The sequence below is a fragment of the Rhipicephalus microplus genome, unplaced genomic scaffold (genome assembly GCF_043290135.1).
Source record: "Rhipicephalus microplus isolate Deutch F79 unplaced genomic scaffold, USDA_Rmic scaffold_14, whole genome shotgun sequence".
Classification (NCBI taxonomy): Eukaryota; Metazoa; Arthropoda; class Arachnida; order Ixodida; family Ixodidae; genus Rhipicephalus; species Rhipicephalus microplus.
Genome location: NW_027464587.1, coordinates 29022314 through 29038716, shown reverse-complemented (window position 1 = coordinate 29038716; position 16403 = coordinate 29022314). Strand labels below are relative to the sequence as shown.

At 41.6% G+C, this 16403-nt stretch overlaps 1 long non-coding RNA gene across 1 annotated transcript; it reads left to right on the top strand.

Annotated features, from left to right (window-relative positions):
- Nucleotides 1-323: 323 nt before the first annotated feature.
- On the top strand, nucleotides 324-15392 carry LOC119180799 (uncharacterized). Its single transcript, XR_012888666.1, has 4 exons — nucleotides 324-809; nucleotides 1334-1412; nucleotides 6255-6450; nucleotides 14099-15392. It is a non-coding gene; the product is annotated as an uncharacterized LOC119180799 (long non-coding RNA).
- Nucleotides 15393-16403: the final 1011 nt, after the last annotated feature.

Here is a 16403-nt window from a genome sequence, read left to right as displayed (position 1 = left end):
ATGTACGCCAGTTAACGTATGCCGTCACGGCATGCTACTGAACAATAATCCGCTGGGAAGCTTAGTGAAGTTCAAAAAAGCTTTTTTTTTTCACATGCTCTCCGCTGTAGGTAGGTCCAGTTTGTTACTGCGTCGATGAGAATCAACGGAATCATTGCAGAATGCTTAACTGCCATTTGCAATTTTGCGCGACCGGATGTTTACGAGCCATAAGTCAACACCAGCTGACAGCCGCACTACGGAAGCCAAAATACAAATTTTTGGTTGCATGAAAAAAAAACTAATGAGACCAATCAAACTTACTGCACGCTTTTTTATGCGCGCGAAAAAACGTGAATTTATGGATTTGAAATTGTGTCAACGAGTTTTTTCTTTCTCGCCTCAAGTTTTTTTTTTCATTGTAACTTCAGGAGAGTCGGTTAACCACAAGCGGCCAAGACAAGCCCATTTTGGAGTCATTCGTCGTCAATATGGCGCTTGCAAGTTGTGCGATGGGGTTTGTTGCTTGTCTTGTGCTACCGGGTTTAAACGTTTCCTGTGTGCAGCCTCTATGCCTCATTGAACTGTGCGGCAGGTGTGAAACAGATGTGGTTCAGTAAAACCGTGAAGAGTCATTTGAAATGCGGGGTGCACCAAAAGTCACGTTCGTCGTTTGCGAAGACGGTTACCGCGCCGTTGTGGACAACCTCGAGAAATGCTTCATTCCGCTGAGCGTTGCCGATATGGCAAAAAAAGCCTTTATCGACAAAGTGAGCCGGGTAAGGACATCAAGAAGAGCTGCTATTACAGGGATGTCCACCTTCTTTGAGGTGAGTGTCGTTTTATTTTCCATGACGTTTTCGCTGGCGTGCGTTTAGGCGAACAAAGGAAGGCACAACGAAAACATGTTTGAGTGCGTGTGTGTTTTATTTTTTATGTGGCACATTTTATCCGTGTGTGTTGTGTATGTTGGAATGCTGCACCTGATACCGCACACTCGTGTCCCATGGGATCTTTCGATCGCAATCATGACTGATCTGGATTAAAATGTATTATGTGCGGCTGCACAGTGACATAAGTTGTAACTGGCACTGTTGATCGCGATCAAAAACCACATTCGGGTCAGCCCTGATGGCGCTGGAAACGTCCGGCGTGACACCGGTAGAGTTATTAATATATGAACAAGTCGACGTCGCTATTCCTGATGGCCAACCTGCACTACATTGCATTTATTTATTGTTCGCATGTAATAGTCACACATTCTACGTTTTCATTTCTGTGTGGTTATTTATAGTAGCCTGCTCTCCAACTTTATGTGTTCTCTGATTAAAGTATTTTTACTCACCTCGTGCAGATGGAGAAAAAAACGACTCGCCGTGCAACACAATCGTTTCTACCAGAGTGACTGTGAAAAGAACGTCAGAACTTGGAAGGTAAATGTGGTTTAATAGTAAAACTGATTTTAACAACATATACAAAATGCTAACTTCCAATGTCCTGGTTGCTTTCACAAGCCGCACGTCTATACAATAGTCGCTCATTCAAGTACATTTGTGCTAATTGGCTAGGCAAGGGCCACTCATTCTATGTTGCATTTTTTTTTTCAAGTTCTGTTCGGTCGTGAAGTAGTAACCAGAGCGAAAATGAAGACTGCTTCATTTGAAACGTTTAGGTACATATACCAGCTACATCTGTACATATTTGCCATTTTGATTCAGACATTTGTCAGTGTGTAGCACCAACTCATTAATTTGTTTATTCACAATACTGCAGCCTAGCATAGCCCAAGCTGCAGTGGAATTACAAGAAAGGAGAATGGTACAGAAATAATTAATAACAATACTGGCACCACACGTAAATAGGTCAGTTTTGCCAGGATGATTCTTACAAAGAAAAAGAACAGCACTAATACTTAGCAACTACACTTTTGACTTAGTAATGTAAGATTCTCAGTGATTTAGTATTCAGCCCAACAAATGTTGATCAAGGGCTTCATCAGAACTGTCTGCCTTGCAACTTCCTTTACTCTCCGCCTAGAAGTTCAGTAAGCGAGTCTGCATCAAGCAGCAGAGCGAAGAACAGGACTGGGTGGAAGCACAGGCCTCCTAGCCAGCATTTCATGTTAGCAAAAATATGGCAATCAGAGATAGCTAAGTTAGGTCTGTAGGGCGTTGGGCGACTGAACTTCCCGCTGCTTCCTCTGTGGCCCCATGTTGTCATGAAAAAAAAAAGACAGTGTCACTTATGACATCTCTCTTTGCTTATTCCTAATTGCACTCTGTAGACATTTGAGAGTTAGACCTACAATACTGCAGTGAGGGTCATGCCATGTCCCATGAATTAGTGAGGCATAAACTTGCAAAGGCTCATGGGATGCATGCAGTCTGCACCAGCTACCATTTCAATGGCTCTCCGTGTGCTGCATCCCTCCTTGAGTATTGGCGTTTATCCGTGTCACTCGCTTTCTTCATGGTAACCCAACGCATATGCTGCAAATTTCTAGCACACAATAGCACGGCTGCACCTACGACTGACCACAAAAGAGAAGCATGTGCTGTGATTGCCAAATAATATTTTCATTTGAAGTGGCAAACAACTGACTGTATGTGCTATCACAATTATGTGTTTTCTTTTAAGTGGCGTGGCCTTGGTTGTCACGTCTTTGAACTAATTTTACACTTGCTATTAATGCACATCACCGACTAATGTGCTTATTTTTACGTGTTTGCTTCAGTGAGGGCGCTCAGCTGTTTTTGCATTTGCAATTGAAACACTGTCGCTGTCTCAGATTGTTGGATGTATAGTATCTTGTATCAACGTTCATCATGTGCAGTGAGTATCATATGTTACTAAAACTACGTGTTCAGCGGTGACGGCCTGGTAAAATGTTCAAATGTGCATGAATGACAGCGACTTTTATTTAGTAAAGTTGAGCTTCTTAGGCATTTCGGCATTACATCGTTTTAGTGAACAAGCTGGTCTAGGCAATGCTCACCTCATAGTCAGGCACCGTGTTTGTTAAGGCTTGTTACCTGTCCTGCTCGCATGTGCACCAGATCAGGTATGAATAAATTGACTACTACGGAATGAATCCTTTGAGGAACAGTTGAAATCACTAGCAACACATTGTATACCTGTTCTATAAATAGGATAGTGGAGCGCCCTTTCTTGTCTACATAGCATTACTGACACATCATTTTTTCCAACTGGTGCGAAGTCGTCGCCTTCTTAACCACTACTAATTGTGTATACATCACTGCAATTGGTGCCGTGGATTCCACGGTGTCACCCCTGGCATGATATCGTGTGGCTGTTGGCTGCTCTGTCTTGCTATTTTCTGTATCATGCTCAGAGCTGGCTGCACGTTGCATAGCGGCCGTGCATTTTAAAGCAAATGCCGTATGCTTGTCGTAGCTGTGTAGATAGTGATTGTGGTTGTGATGATGAAAACTACACATCCAAATGACTTTTGTACTTCAGTCTTGGCGCCTTAGATTCTCTTTCGACGTGCCAATATGTTGATGGCACGTAGTCAACCTGCTATGGATCTTTTCTTGGAGCGCCTGTACATAAATACCGAATGTGTCAAACGAAACCATCCATGCAGGATTGTCGATAAATATTACTCACCTTACGCTAGGCATCCAAAGTCTATACCACTCACCATATCTCTCCACAAAATCCACTTCAATTTTATGTCTTTGTTCCAAGGAAATCTGAACATTTTTTCCCATTCGGCACTATTTTCGACATCTGCACAGCCGACTATGATGGTGCAAATTACTAGATTGCAACACAATTGAAAGAAAAGCCCTGTCTACGTCTCCAAAAGCGCGGCCAGCGAAACAGCGTGCCACGGATATCTTTAACTAGGAGCCGATGCAGATGGCAAATCTCATGAGCCTTTGTGGGTTTATGCCTCACCTATTTTATCAAGGAAACACCACCATTTATTTCCCCAAACACAGCAGCCATGCACTTCTTCTTGAAGAAGGTTCACTTGAATTTTTTTGCGCTCATCGGAATGCTTTCACTGTTTGTATTGCACCTTCAGTTCTGGAGTAGATCATGGTAGTGCCAGAGAAATGTCAAAATGGCACCCGTTTATCATTTTGTTTTCATGACCAGTCAGCATTTTAGGAACTGACTGCACGCAGTTTGCAGCACTAGAGTCTCACTCTGTGTCCAACCATGGTATACCATGTGTGCTGTATTGAGTTGACTGCAATATTTTGGGAAATGAATTACTCAGCCCAAAAATTCTGACCCAATGATTTTCCCAAATTATCTGATCCGTTCAGTCAACAAAATCATTGTTTTACACTTGCTTCATTCCCAGTCAGTCTGCATTGTAAATATTGTGCATCATGCTTCTAATTTCCTACACTATTGTAGTGCCTTGCTGTTATGTATTGAAAGTGGTGCTGTACACATTTCTCAATATTCGATGAATTTCAGCTGCACTGCACTGCTCAGAACCCTGAAATTGAATTCTAGCACACACTTCACACTTATCCGAGGCATGCTTACATGGGTGCTTTGCGTAAAAAACTGAAAGCTGGGACCTCATAAGATAGACGGGCACACTAAAGAAATCGTACAGCACATATGTGTTGCATCATGAAATTTTAATTGCTTTTTATTCGGGGGCCATTTTGACTTTGAAAAATATAGGCATTGTATTTTATGAGCTGAAATGTACCTCTGGAGTGTCAACATGCCAAAGCAAGCTTCTCAAGTTATACTCATGCTGACTGTATGTTTGTTACGTTCATGAAGCAGTTAATTTTGTAATGATTTGCATAAATTCACGTGGCTAAATCACTGCATAAACATCAGTCTGCAAATATGATGTGCAACTATTGCATAGTTATAAATTAAGGAGCACATACAGCTGTGGCGGTCAGCAACACAGCAGACAGTATAATATTCAGGTGAATATTCACGGCTACCTATGAAGTAATATATGACTTAGTAAAGTAGTTACTGCCACTCTAGTTTTTAGGTACGTGTTACTGGAAAGTACAGACTTCGTAGTATGTTGTGTTTATCGAAAAATTCCCAGCAAGTGCACCTGGAGAGTGAATGATAATTCGACAAGGTTTGAAGAGTAGGCCCTTGCTCAGTCATCGGTCAATAGTTAACATGGAAGTGGAAGAATCACTGAGAATAAAAAATGCACATCTGTGCATCTACTTAAGCACTTTCTTGAATGCCCATGCATACACGGCTTTATTTCGCATTCACTTGGCAAATAGAAACAGTGAAGATGGTGGTAAAGGAGAAGAGGCTACTTATTTAGCACCTCTTGAAGAAAGTAGGGAGGTGCTTGCTCTGTTAGGAGTGCTTACTGTGAATTTTTTGGCATTTAGAGCATCTCTACTGAGTGGTAATATTTTGGGTTTATATATACACTCCCAAGACCACCCCACCCCTCCAAAAAAAAAAGTCGCAGAAGGCAGTAATTCAAGAAAGAAAACGAGCCCTGTAAGATGGCTCTGGCAATTAGAAGCTTGTTTGATTGAGCCTCCTCCAGAAAATTTTTACAATGGAACGAGTGGATTGAGCAACAAATAGAGGCTTTGGAGGAAAGGAATGGCAGACTTCAGAACCCCTCTCAGCCATAGGTCGGCAAACTCCCTCACAAGCCGAGTGACTCAAACTTGGATTGGGCCATAAATGAGAATCTGAATGAGCCATATGTGCAAATACATTTTGTGATTGAGTGAGCTTCACATTTTTTTTTGGTCGGCCTGTGCTTTCAACACACCTTCGACAATTTAAAGATAGAATTTTTGGTGAGCCTGTAGTTCGCGCTCTTTTTTTTTTCATTCATCTATAGTTAACACTGGCCCATCTGCCCTATGTAGGTATGGCCGCAGCTAAAAGGAACATTTTACTTTACGCCTGTATGGTAATCAACAAAACTTTTGGTGTGTTTACGAAACAAATGTGAGTCCAGCTTCTTGTCCCCTCTCATTGTTTTTCAGCATGACATTATATCTCGCCTAGTACCTAGTCTATTGGTGGCCATAATGCATTGATGTTGTGTCTATTTATCACTTTCTTTAGCCCCTGAGCTATGTTGTGAATGTAAGGACTACCCGCGACACACCCGTTACATGCTACGCTTCTCGCTTATTATGTTCACAGAAGTCCATCATAAATCTCTACCAACAAGCTCAGCTGTCCATCACTCTAAGTTGCAAATTTCTATAATGTAGTGAACATTCTTTTTCATGATTTCTTAATACCTATTATCTGTCACCCTTTAGGTTTCAGTCATATCCTCCAGGTCAGGCTCCTTCGGCACAAACACTGCAGCTGCTGTTACCACCACCACGGCCTATATTTCACTTCAGCCATTGCTGCATCACAACCAGTATTACACTTTCTGAGCCGCTACCACAGTCCTTCCCAATGATGCCTCACCTTGACAGGGCTTCATATGCTTCCAAAGGAAGCTATCAGGCAAGTGTGTACTGTTAAAAAATTTATCTTTCAGTAGCATTGATGTTTTCAATGGGCAGATTAATTGACAAGTCTGCCAACTTCATGCTTCTTGAACAGGGTTGAACCTACGTGTGTCTGTCAGTGTAGGGAACCAAGTTTATCTGAATTTCAAAGTAGCTTATTCCTATTTTATTTTGCAATACTGCAGGCCTCATCTCAGGCCCATGCAGGAATGGGTTGAACTTGAATACACAAAAATGTGAGGAAAATAAATAGACCTTATGTACAAAGCAAGTAAGAGCAATAAATATGCACATTGTACAGTAAGCAAGGTGTTCATATAAGTTCTGAATTCTGTTCATAAATTTGACAGAAGAGGAGTTCACAATATCAGCGGGCAGCATATTCTATTGCGAAATGGTGTGCAGAACTGAATAATATTTGTAAGGGTTATGTTAATAATTCTGTGTATGAAGAAAGCAGGGCAAGCAAAAATTAGAATAAAGTACTTTTTATTGTTTGCTTGATATGAAAGCAGATTCTTTTTCCACGTTTTTCATGTACCGTGCAATCCTGAGCAAGTGCTCCCACTATGGTGAAGGTGATGAGAATCGGAGGGGGGGGGGGGGTTCTTGCTCGGTCTTGCATCAAAAATCAAGATTGTGGTGAAAAAGTCGCAAGTGCTTCCAACGAAACTGATACACTTTAATAAATATGCATGAATTCACTATGATTCTGCAACCTCGTTGCGCTTCTAAATAAAGAAAGTGAAGGAAACTGCAGAAATGGCAGGAAGGCGGGGGGGGGGGGGAGTGCTTGCTCAGTTGTTCATGCATGTTTTGAATATCTTGAAAGAGAGAGGATGGAACTAGCTTGGTTGGGGGCGCTTGCATGAGATATTACAGTATTGTCCTCATCCTGCGTATCTTTTTTTAATCAACTGAAACAAGCGACCTGAAAGTAAATGGCCCTTTTGTAGCTTATTGTAGCTTATTTTCTTTGTAAATTGACGAAAAGCATGAAGTTTAGCATTCTTTAGCGAAAAGAAAAAGCTGTCCAACTAGTAATGTTTACGCATTTACCGAACTCAGACACAGTGAAATAGATAAGGTGGCACACTAATAAAATAGGTCAGCACAGAAAAAACTGCAATTTTCATTGCATAAGTAGAGCTCCATCTTCTCGAAATGCCATTTTTCGTTATGTCAGTATGATAATTTTGAAATGGCAAAAGATGTCATGCTGATTGTTTGTGCACATACTCAAGCAACACATGGTGGTGTACTGAACTGAACTTGATCTTTTAGAATAACTTTCATTTGATCTAAAAGAAAGTGTGCAAAATGTCCAAAATCATGTACAGGAGCAAAAAATGCAATTTTTTAAATAAAATAAACCATTCTTTGGTTCGGTCAATAGAACACAAGGCTCTGATCAAATTAGTATAAACTTCTGGTTGCTATCATTATTACATGCTTAAAAATGATTACAATAGGGTAAAAAATACGTGGAAGTCTGGGACTTGCCGGTCTTCTGTAATCGACACAGTGCTCTGAAATAAGGCAGTGTTTACATACACCCGCAGAGCTGTCTTATTCAGTAATGGAAAAGTAGATACATGGTGCAGAAAAGTTATTGTTGCTACCCCTTAATTGGAGGCAGTAACCGGGTAGACTCCAATGGCTGACTTAACAGCCCCCAAAATGCACTGCTAAAGCTTGAACAGTTTAACATCAGGTCCTTTTAGCAGGGGTGCAACAGCTGCGCCAATCGCGCCAATTTGATACAATTCCCGATTGTTGCACCGAGCTGCGCCAAACCCGTGAAATTGTTAAAATTGCACCACGCTGCGCCAAAATGCCCAGCCAGCCTCAATTTTTTTTTTCAGGTGTACTAATTGCGGTGAGCAGTGCAGGCCATGTCGGCCACCTGCAGCTTTGCGCCATCAGTCAAAGCGCGCAGACCCGAAGTAAAGTGCCTAGAATATACCTAAAATAATCTAGCCACCCACCCTATGCTCGTGAGACGTAATCGACCAGATAAAGTAACAACACTGCATGCCTATCGGTCCGCTGACCACAACAGATACGTATCGGCGGGACGGCAGAACTTTAAAACAAAGATGTGTTGGTGTAGCCACCAACCCTTCGCGGAAAATGTAAGTTCTCTTGCCAGAAACGCGGCTATGGCTTATTAAGGCTCGAACAAGCTCGACGTGCTGCAAATGCCGGCGTTGATTACCTTAGCAGTGGCACATAACAAATTTTGGCTGGAAGCTGAGTCCTTGCCACGGTCTTGGCGATAGATATCTAGTACCGTCGCCGGGGCAACAGGCGTACGCCGTTGTTACTTTATCTGGTCAAACTCGTCTTGCAAGGTAGCCGAAGCGGCACATAGCCCCATGCTGAAAAGGGTGGGTTGGAAGGGGGTGGTGAGTGGTTAGCAAACTTGTTGTCTTTGGTTCTAAAGCTGCTTGAGTCACCTTTGCCGCGCTAGACCGGTGCCCGCGAAAAAGCGTGTTGAGATTTACAAGGGGCTGTTCGCGATACTGGGACACCTCACATTTTGCTCAGTTACTCATGCGTTTGTACACCGTTAAATTCTGAGTACCAGTATAGTTACCGACGTGTAAATAAGCTACTGGCAATCATTTGAAGCAGTGTGTGACATTTATGCTTCTCTACAGAAATAAACTAAATTGTGCGCCAATTTTTTTTTTACCACCTCTAGTTCTCGTTTTTACTAATCTTCCAAATTTCAAGCTCACAATATCGGCAGATTGATATTGAAATTCTCAGAGTTTGTCAATTGATTTAACAGGTGCAGTAAATGCTAATATGGACTTTATCATGGGTTCCTTAGAGAGGTGGTTCAAAATACTACCTTCATTGAAGTAGTAGTAAATACTATGCTCACACTACATAATTTAGGTTATGTTGAGTTGTTTATACATGTTTTTCTCTAAATGTAAGCCGCCTTTTTTATAGTGCTCCAAATTCGCTATGTCATGATAAAAATGCATGTTCTTTTTTTCCATAACCATCTCCGAACTTGGAATTTAGTGCTCCAAAAGTAACATTTTGCTGCTCCAAAAATTGCTCTAAATGGTATTTTGGCTGTTGCACCCCTGTTTAAGCATGCCAGCAAATGCCGGTTGGGGTCCAAAGATAAAGTCTGAGCTCAGAGTTTTGTTACAAGCATGAAGCAATGAAGGAAATAGGAGCAAATGGGAATGCTATAGAAAGATTACCACTTAACTCTTCAGATTCAATTTCACAAAACGAAACACTGGTTAAAGTCAATGTCAGTGCTTCTGAGAGTGAGTGGGTTTTTGTGCTGTCGGTAGTCTCAACGAATAGAAAGTGCTGAAAGCACACCACGTAAACAAGCCGTGTAGTAATATTTATCCAAATAGCACGCACCAGCACTCGTAACTGCGCCCTTATGTTCAATGGTAGCAGCTGTTGAAAGTGTCCATATAATTGCCATTGCAATATTTTATTCTAAATGAATGGCTAGTTAAATCACTGGACAACTCAAATGGGTTTAACAATGATTGTGAAACAATCAAGTATTGCTCATCACAAGCATGAAACTCAGGCACTCCAGATTATTCATTGCTTCAAGCAATGATTCCGTCACCAGCCCGACTAGTCCCTCCATGTAGACTGCAGTATTGACCAGGGGCTCCCCTGCTGCAGTCGGTGAATACTTGTTACTCCTCAGTGTCACTGTGTGAGACTCTCTTTCAAAACACCTCTTCAATGACTGCACAGCATCATCTATAAAATCTTCATCATAGACTGACTGACTGATGCCCTAATAAGGTGCTATTAGAAGCTGTTTGGTATGCAAAACATCACACTGCATTGTTTCAAATTTTTTCTGGCCAGTGTTTTTCTCGGCAGTGATGTAAGATGACCGATGGTACTACTTAATAATGTAACACTTCTCTGGACAACCGAAGAACTCTTCTATATCATAACACATTGCCTTACCAACTGAACCACTTCTGCATTTACCCTGTCTCTGCGTGCTTATATTGAGCAGCACCCTGCATAGGTTAAAAAGAAATCTGCGAATCATTCACACTCACTCATAAAATATATTTTTTCCTTAAGCCTTACTAGTAGACTCAGACTCGCATTGACTCAGACTCGCGGCTCAATGCAAGTCTGACAAGTCTGGTGAGTCGACTTCCGAGCCCGTTAAAATATGATGATCTTTTCCACACATGGTTTCAATGCTCCTTAATAGCAATATGTTGTATAATTGGTGCTCCAGTTGATGATCTTTTCCACACATGGTTTCAATGCTCCTTAACAGTAATGTGTTGCATAATTGGTGCTGCAGTTACAACCTTTTAATCTCAGACCTTTATATAGTGACTGCGACCCAGTAAGGTAATCTCTATTCAAAGAGATGGCACCTCAGATACTTTATGAGAATGTCCCGGGAAGAAATTCACAGGAGGGCATGTCAAAGAACCTCGACTCCCCCCCCCCCCTACTTGTAGTTCTGGCCTCTCAGCTATAAATATTGAGTCGGTGCACAAATGCTTGTGCATTGAGATATGTGTGAGCTGTGAAAATTGAGAGCTCAAGGCGCAAATCCATGTGGAGGGAGGCCGCTACACTGCCACGAGACACTGCAAGGTGCCAGCTGGAGCACCTATTATGCAATATATTGCTTTTATGGAGCACTGAAACTATAGGTGAAAAAGATAATCATATTTCAATGGACTCGTAAGTTGACTCACCAGACTTCGTCATTAGTCACTAACAACACAAAACAAAAACCCTTCACTCTTGGGAGCACTCACATTTGCTTTAACCAGCGTTTTGTTTTGTAGAGTTAAGTGAGATTGAATCCAAAAGAGGTAACTGCTAATATCGATTCTCAATTGCTATAATTCTTGAACAAGGGTGCCAATAGTTGCCATTTGCACCCTGGTTCGAGGAATATTGACATGACTCATCCATGCATAGCAAAATAAAGGCAAAGGCTTGAAATGAATAAGTTTCTTGCATGCTTTTCTCATAGCACTGTAGCGGCTTCCACATGACATTGTGTCCTGAGTTCTCATTTTTTCGGGGGGCTTTTGCACCAGCATTTGGTGTGAAGCATGCTGGCTATTGCGCGGTGCCTTCTTTCAGAGGAGGGTGCAGGAGCATGCATGCTTCAGAGAAACAGCTATTGATAGCTCGTGTAGCTGCAAAGGGCTCATTAGGGGCTGTGCTTGGGCGCTTCTTTTTTAATGCTGTTTAAGTGCTCATTTGTGTCAGCTGTGGTTGCATGCTTGTGTGGAATCACCTTATTTTATAGCTGACTTAATTATAAATTTTTTTTGCTTTTCTAGGGGCAGCACCCAGTGATGGGACTGCCGCTTACTGTTCTGGCCCTCATAAACAACAAAGTAGGCAGCTGTGCTTTTTTTTGAAAATTTTTGTTTTGTTTGCTGTTGATGCATCAATACTAATCTCTACCAGTTCCACGACATTCCTCATGCATGCCATTTACACTCCTGCTGCTTGCACTTATCTTTTTTATATCCATGTACTGTATTTGCTCACATAATAATTGCATTTTCTTCATTTTTGAATAGTTTACTGATTTAAAGGTGTGGTTTTTACAGTGGGTAAAGTTTTGGAACAGGTCGACTAAATTTAAAACTGGAAGCTGGAATTGTGATGACTACGTTGTGCCATAACAAAACCATATCAGGTTGAAGAGTTCCTACCTTCATGTTACAGGCACATGTTCGCATTGCCTTGTAATGAAGAAGCCCTGAAAAGCCTTTCCAAGTAATCATCAAATGTCTTCATTAGAGAAACTTATTCATCCCAAATCGACTGTTGGAAAAAAATTTGCAATCTGCGAAGTACTAGCGGAGCTACAGGAATTCGTCACATGCTTTACGTACTTTCTTTTACCTTTCGTTCGAGTGAGCTCACTCAAAGCCACGCGGGAGGGGATGACTGGGGGACAAGAAGCTATGCCTTTTTATCAACGTGCGTTCTAAACTTGAGCTCTTTTATTTTTATTCCCCCCCCCCTTTTTTCTTCAAACATGGGGCTTCTTTTCAGTGTAATCACGAACAGGTGCAGGGGCATGTGGCAGCCTCCGGTTTCGGTTGTACACATTGCACTTAAAGCGCAGTCAGTTGAATTCGGAGCCTTATTTGTTCAGGAGAAACAGCGTTTTTCAGGTGACTGATAATAAATTATGAATAACAAGCTGCGTGTTGCCCTATTATGTCTGTCTCACATGCTCTCAGGTGCCTCGACTACCCTTGGCAGCATTTTCTGACCATGCCCGAAAAGGGTTGCTGGGCGACTTAAATTGCTTCATGGAGAGTGTTGTGTATACTATACTGAATTTGTGAAAGAAATGCCCATTTTAGTATGCCTAATTCCTGTATATCTGCCATCTGCTACACTTTATAAGAACAATTTGAAAACGATTTAAGTGATGACAGTAGATGACCGGGGCCCTTAAATTGCTGGACATTGAATGTTACCATCAAGGCATTTGAAAAACAGGAGGAAAAGCTCTCTCTGGTGCAAGTGTGCCCTTAATTGGCTATGCTTTATATGGTTTTGCCTGCTTCAACATCTTCAAAGTGCTTGAAGAACAAGGAGAATAATTCTCTGTGGCACAAGTGCCCGATAAAATGCTCAACTATTTCTGATTTTCCCACTTCTCTTGAACTTTATTGTTATAGTATGTGTGCCAAAGTGAATTCTAATATTGAAGTGTGTGTGCAAATTGAATATTTTTCTGAAATTTCTTGTATACTTCTAGAATTTTTTTCAAATACTTCATGTGAAATTCTAGAAAAAAGTTGGAGAGGCTTCCAATGTTTATTCTTATGAGATGAAAGTCTTCCTTTTGGCAAAATTGATAAGTGTTGGTAAGGTGGCATTTCGTAGTTGCCTTATAAAGAATAAGGCACTGCACAATTGAATTTATGTATGCACGAATGTGTTTATATGCACGATTTCATGCAGCCGAAGAGTTGATCAAATTTCAGGTCAAAAACCACTATAAATAAGCCCTTGCCTCTGCCACACCTATCATCTCCTTGTTAGGATCAACCTTTTCTAGACTCAGTACATTTGTGACCGTAGCAGAGCCAGAAAGGCAGCTTTCACGCAATACGAGTGTGATGAGGTGAAACATATTAAAAATTTGGAGGGTCCCTATCAGTCAGACATTGACTTTGTTTTGTCTCTGGTAAGTTATAATAGTTCAAATAGCAAAATTTGCAGTACAAATTGAATCGAATAGCAAACATTATTCAAAAGATATTCAAAAATATGAATATTTGTGTACCCCTACTTATTGTTTACTTCACATTTTTCACCCCATTTTTCGTTCTCAGTAGAAAAGACATGTGCCCTTCTAAATGCTGTGCTAAGACCACAGATCACAACTCATGCACGTGCCTAGAGCTCCACGCATATTCTTCTGTGAGACCTTCTATTTACCTGTTTGAATTCAAAATTGTGGAACCTCTTGGATCAGTTTTCACTATTGAAACTTTGTTCTTTGAAGTAGTTGTGCTAGTAAGTTTTAAGTTTTAAAGCAATAATTTGAGAGTGAGTGTAACGATGTTAACTCCCACACCAGAAAAAACGATCACAGAGACATTTTTCTCCTGCAGGTTCATTTGAGAGGCAGAAGAAGGAGCAGTGGGCGAGGCTGCGGTCGTGATGCAAGGAGGCCACAAAGCTCTTGTGGAGTGTCCTTCAGCTTCAGAACAAGAGCCTCATAGTAGCCCCGTGGTGGAGTATTTGTGCATCAAGAGGACAAACAGGTGCCCCTGAACGGGGCCCTGACAGTGAGAAATTTGGAGGTTGTGGCTAGTGAATATTGCTTAAAGAGGTACTGACGCAAATTTTTGTCTTGCAATATTAACATTGTTGACAGCCTATTAGTCACAATGTGGCGGATTGCTTGCTGCAGCATGGGACAGATGGACAATTGCTGTCTGTTTAATACAGACTAGTTTTATCTTGGCACAGCTCTGAGAACACGAGCCACGGAATGCAACAAATATATGCCAGCTAGTGTGCTAAATGGTACACATAAACGGGGCTTCCAGGTGTAAGCACTTGCACAGCAGGTCTATCAATAGTGAAAGTGGGCGGTGACAACCGACACAGTAATCAAGCCGCTGGGGCAAACAGCTCCCGCTCGGCGCTTCTGGCTTAAGAGATGGTCCACTATGGCGTATTGTTCTTCTTCCTCCTTACAAACAGAACACTGACGCACTTCCGTGCTGCCTGCGTTATGTGCTCACATTCTTTTGCTGCTGCATATGCAGCACAATGTCGTTGTCGTCAAGTTGATCGTTCTCGTTTGGGTGCAAAGATTTTCTTGGGGCATCCTCACGTTCCACATGTTTACATTAGGCATAGACACAGCAGTCACTGAATAGTAGCCTGCTAGCACAAGTGTGGCCAAAAGGCAACAACGACTATGATGTCAATAATGTAGCTGTGCCAACTCTGAGCTCGGCAACAATGGTGGCACCTGGAAGTTGGGACTCAGCTTCAGGTCACTTTCAGTGATTCAATGATGCGAGATGCGGCATATAGCACTGGTTCAGGCACGCAAACTTTAATATTCATATAATTGGCCATCTGAGCTATAATTGTTCATCCAATTTGTAGATATACGCATGTTCAAGGGAATCGATGTCGTAGGCTATATTAGCCACAAAATTTTGTGTCAGTACTCTTTATGGTATTTTGCTTTATGTTTTAACTTACAGTTAAACAAATAACTAAAGTATTTAGTAAGTGCTACATGTGTTTGCCCAGTACTAAGCAAATGGTTTTGCAAAATTTGTGAATCGGCCAGCAGATATGCATGCACCTAGCAGGCTGAGAAAGATAAACACACTTCCTTGCAAAATGTTTGATCATATAAATAAATTCGAGGATGCAAAAGTATTTGTCTTGTTTTTCTCAAATGTCCCGACACTACACTACATACAACACTTCCACCCCTTTAATCAACTGCACTTTCGAAGCACCATTAAATTGCCCATTGTGGCATATTCATATTTTTTACACTTTATAAACTGGCATAGCCTTATTACCATGCTTAGGCAAACATTACTTATGACCCTTACTACTTGCCCAAAGTAACCGGGGTTGTTCTGCGGAAGGACTTGTTTTTGGGCTAGTTTATGCTTGCTTAAAATTATATGGTGTGTGGTTTTGTGTGACTGTTCTCTCTTTTTTGCACTATATTATGATTTTCAGCAGGACCGGAGAATTCCTCGGACCCCTATCACCTATATTACCCACAAACCCCTTAACTCCTGTATGGCCCATATACCCCTGTATGCCCCATAAGCCCTGTATCCCCCATATGGCCCGTAATCCCTGTATCCCCCATATGGCCCATAATCCCCGTATCCAATAACATCGTATGATACGGGTCCTATTTGTACAGGATTTTTCAGTAGGGAGGTATCGTAATTAAACTCAATAAGGGACACAAGACGAAGAACGTACAGGGTTACGTGCCAAAATCCAGCCAAGATGACGCTTCACTTGAAAGCTTCTATGAAGATTTGGAATCGGCAATGAGTAAGGTAAAGACACAGTATACTATACTGATGGAAGACTTCATTGCGAAGGTAGGGAAGAAGCAGGCTGGAGACAAGGCAGTGGGAGATTGTGGCATCGGTACCAGAAATGCCAGAGGAGAGCTACCAGTAGAATTCGCAGAACGCTATAATTTACGGATTTTGAGTACCCTCTTCCGAAAACGAGGAAATTGTTAGTGGACATGGAGGAGCCGTTATGGCGAAAATAAGAACGAAATAGACTAATAACGAGGGCACACTCAGGCATTGTGCAAGATTTGGAAGTGCTTGGTGAGGTACGATGCAGTGACCATAGAATGGTACGGTCTAGAATTCACCTAGGCTTGAGACGACAGTAACTGATACA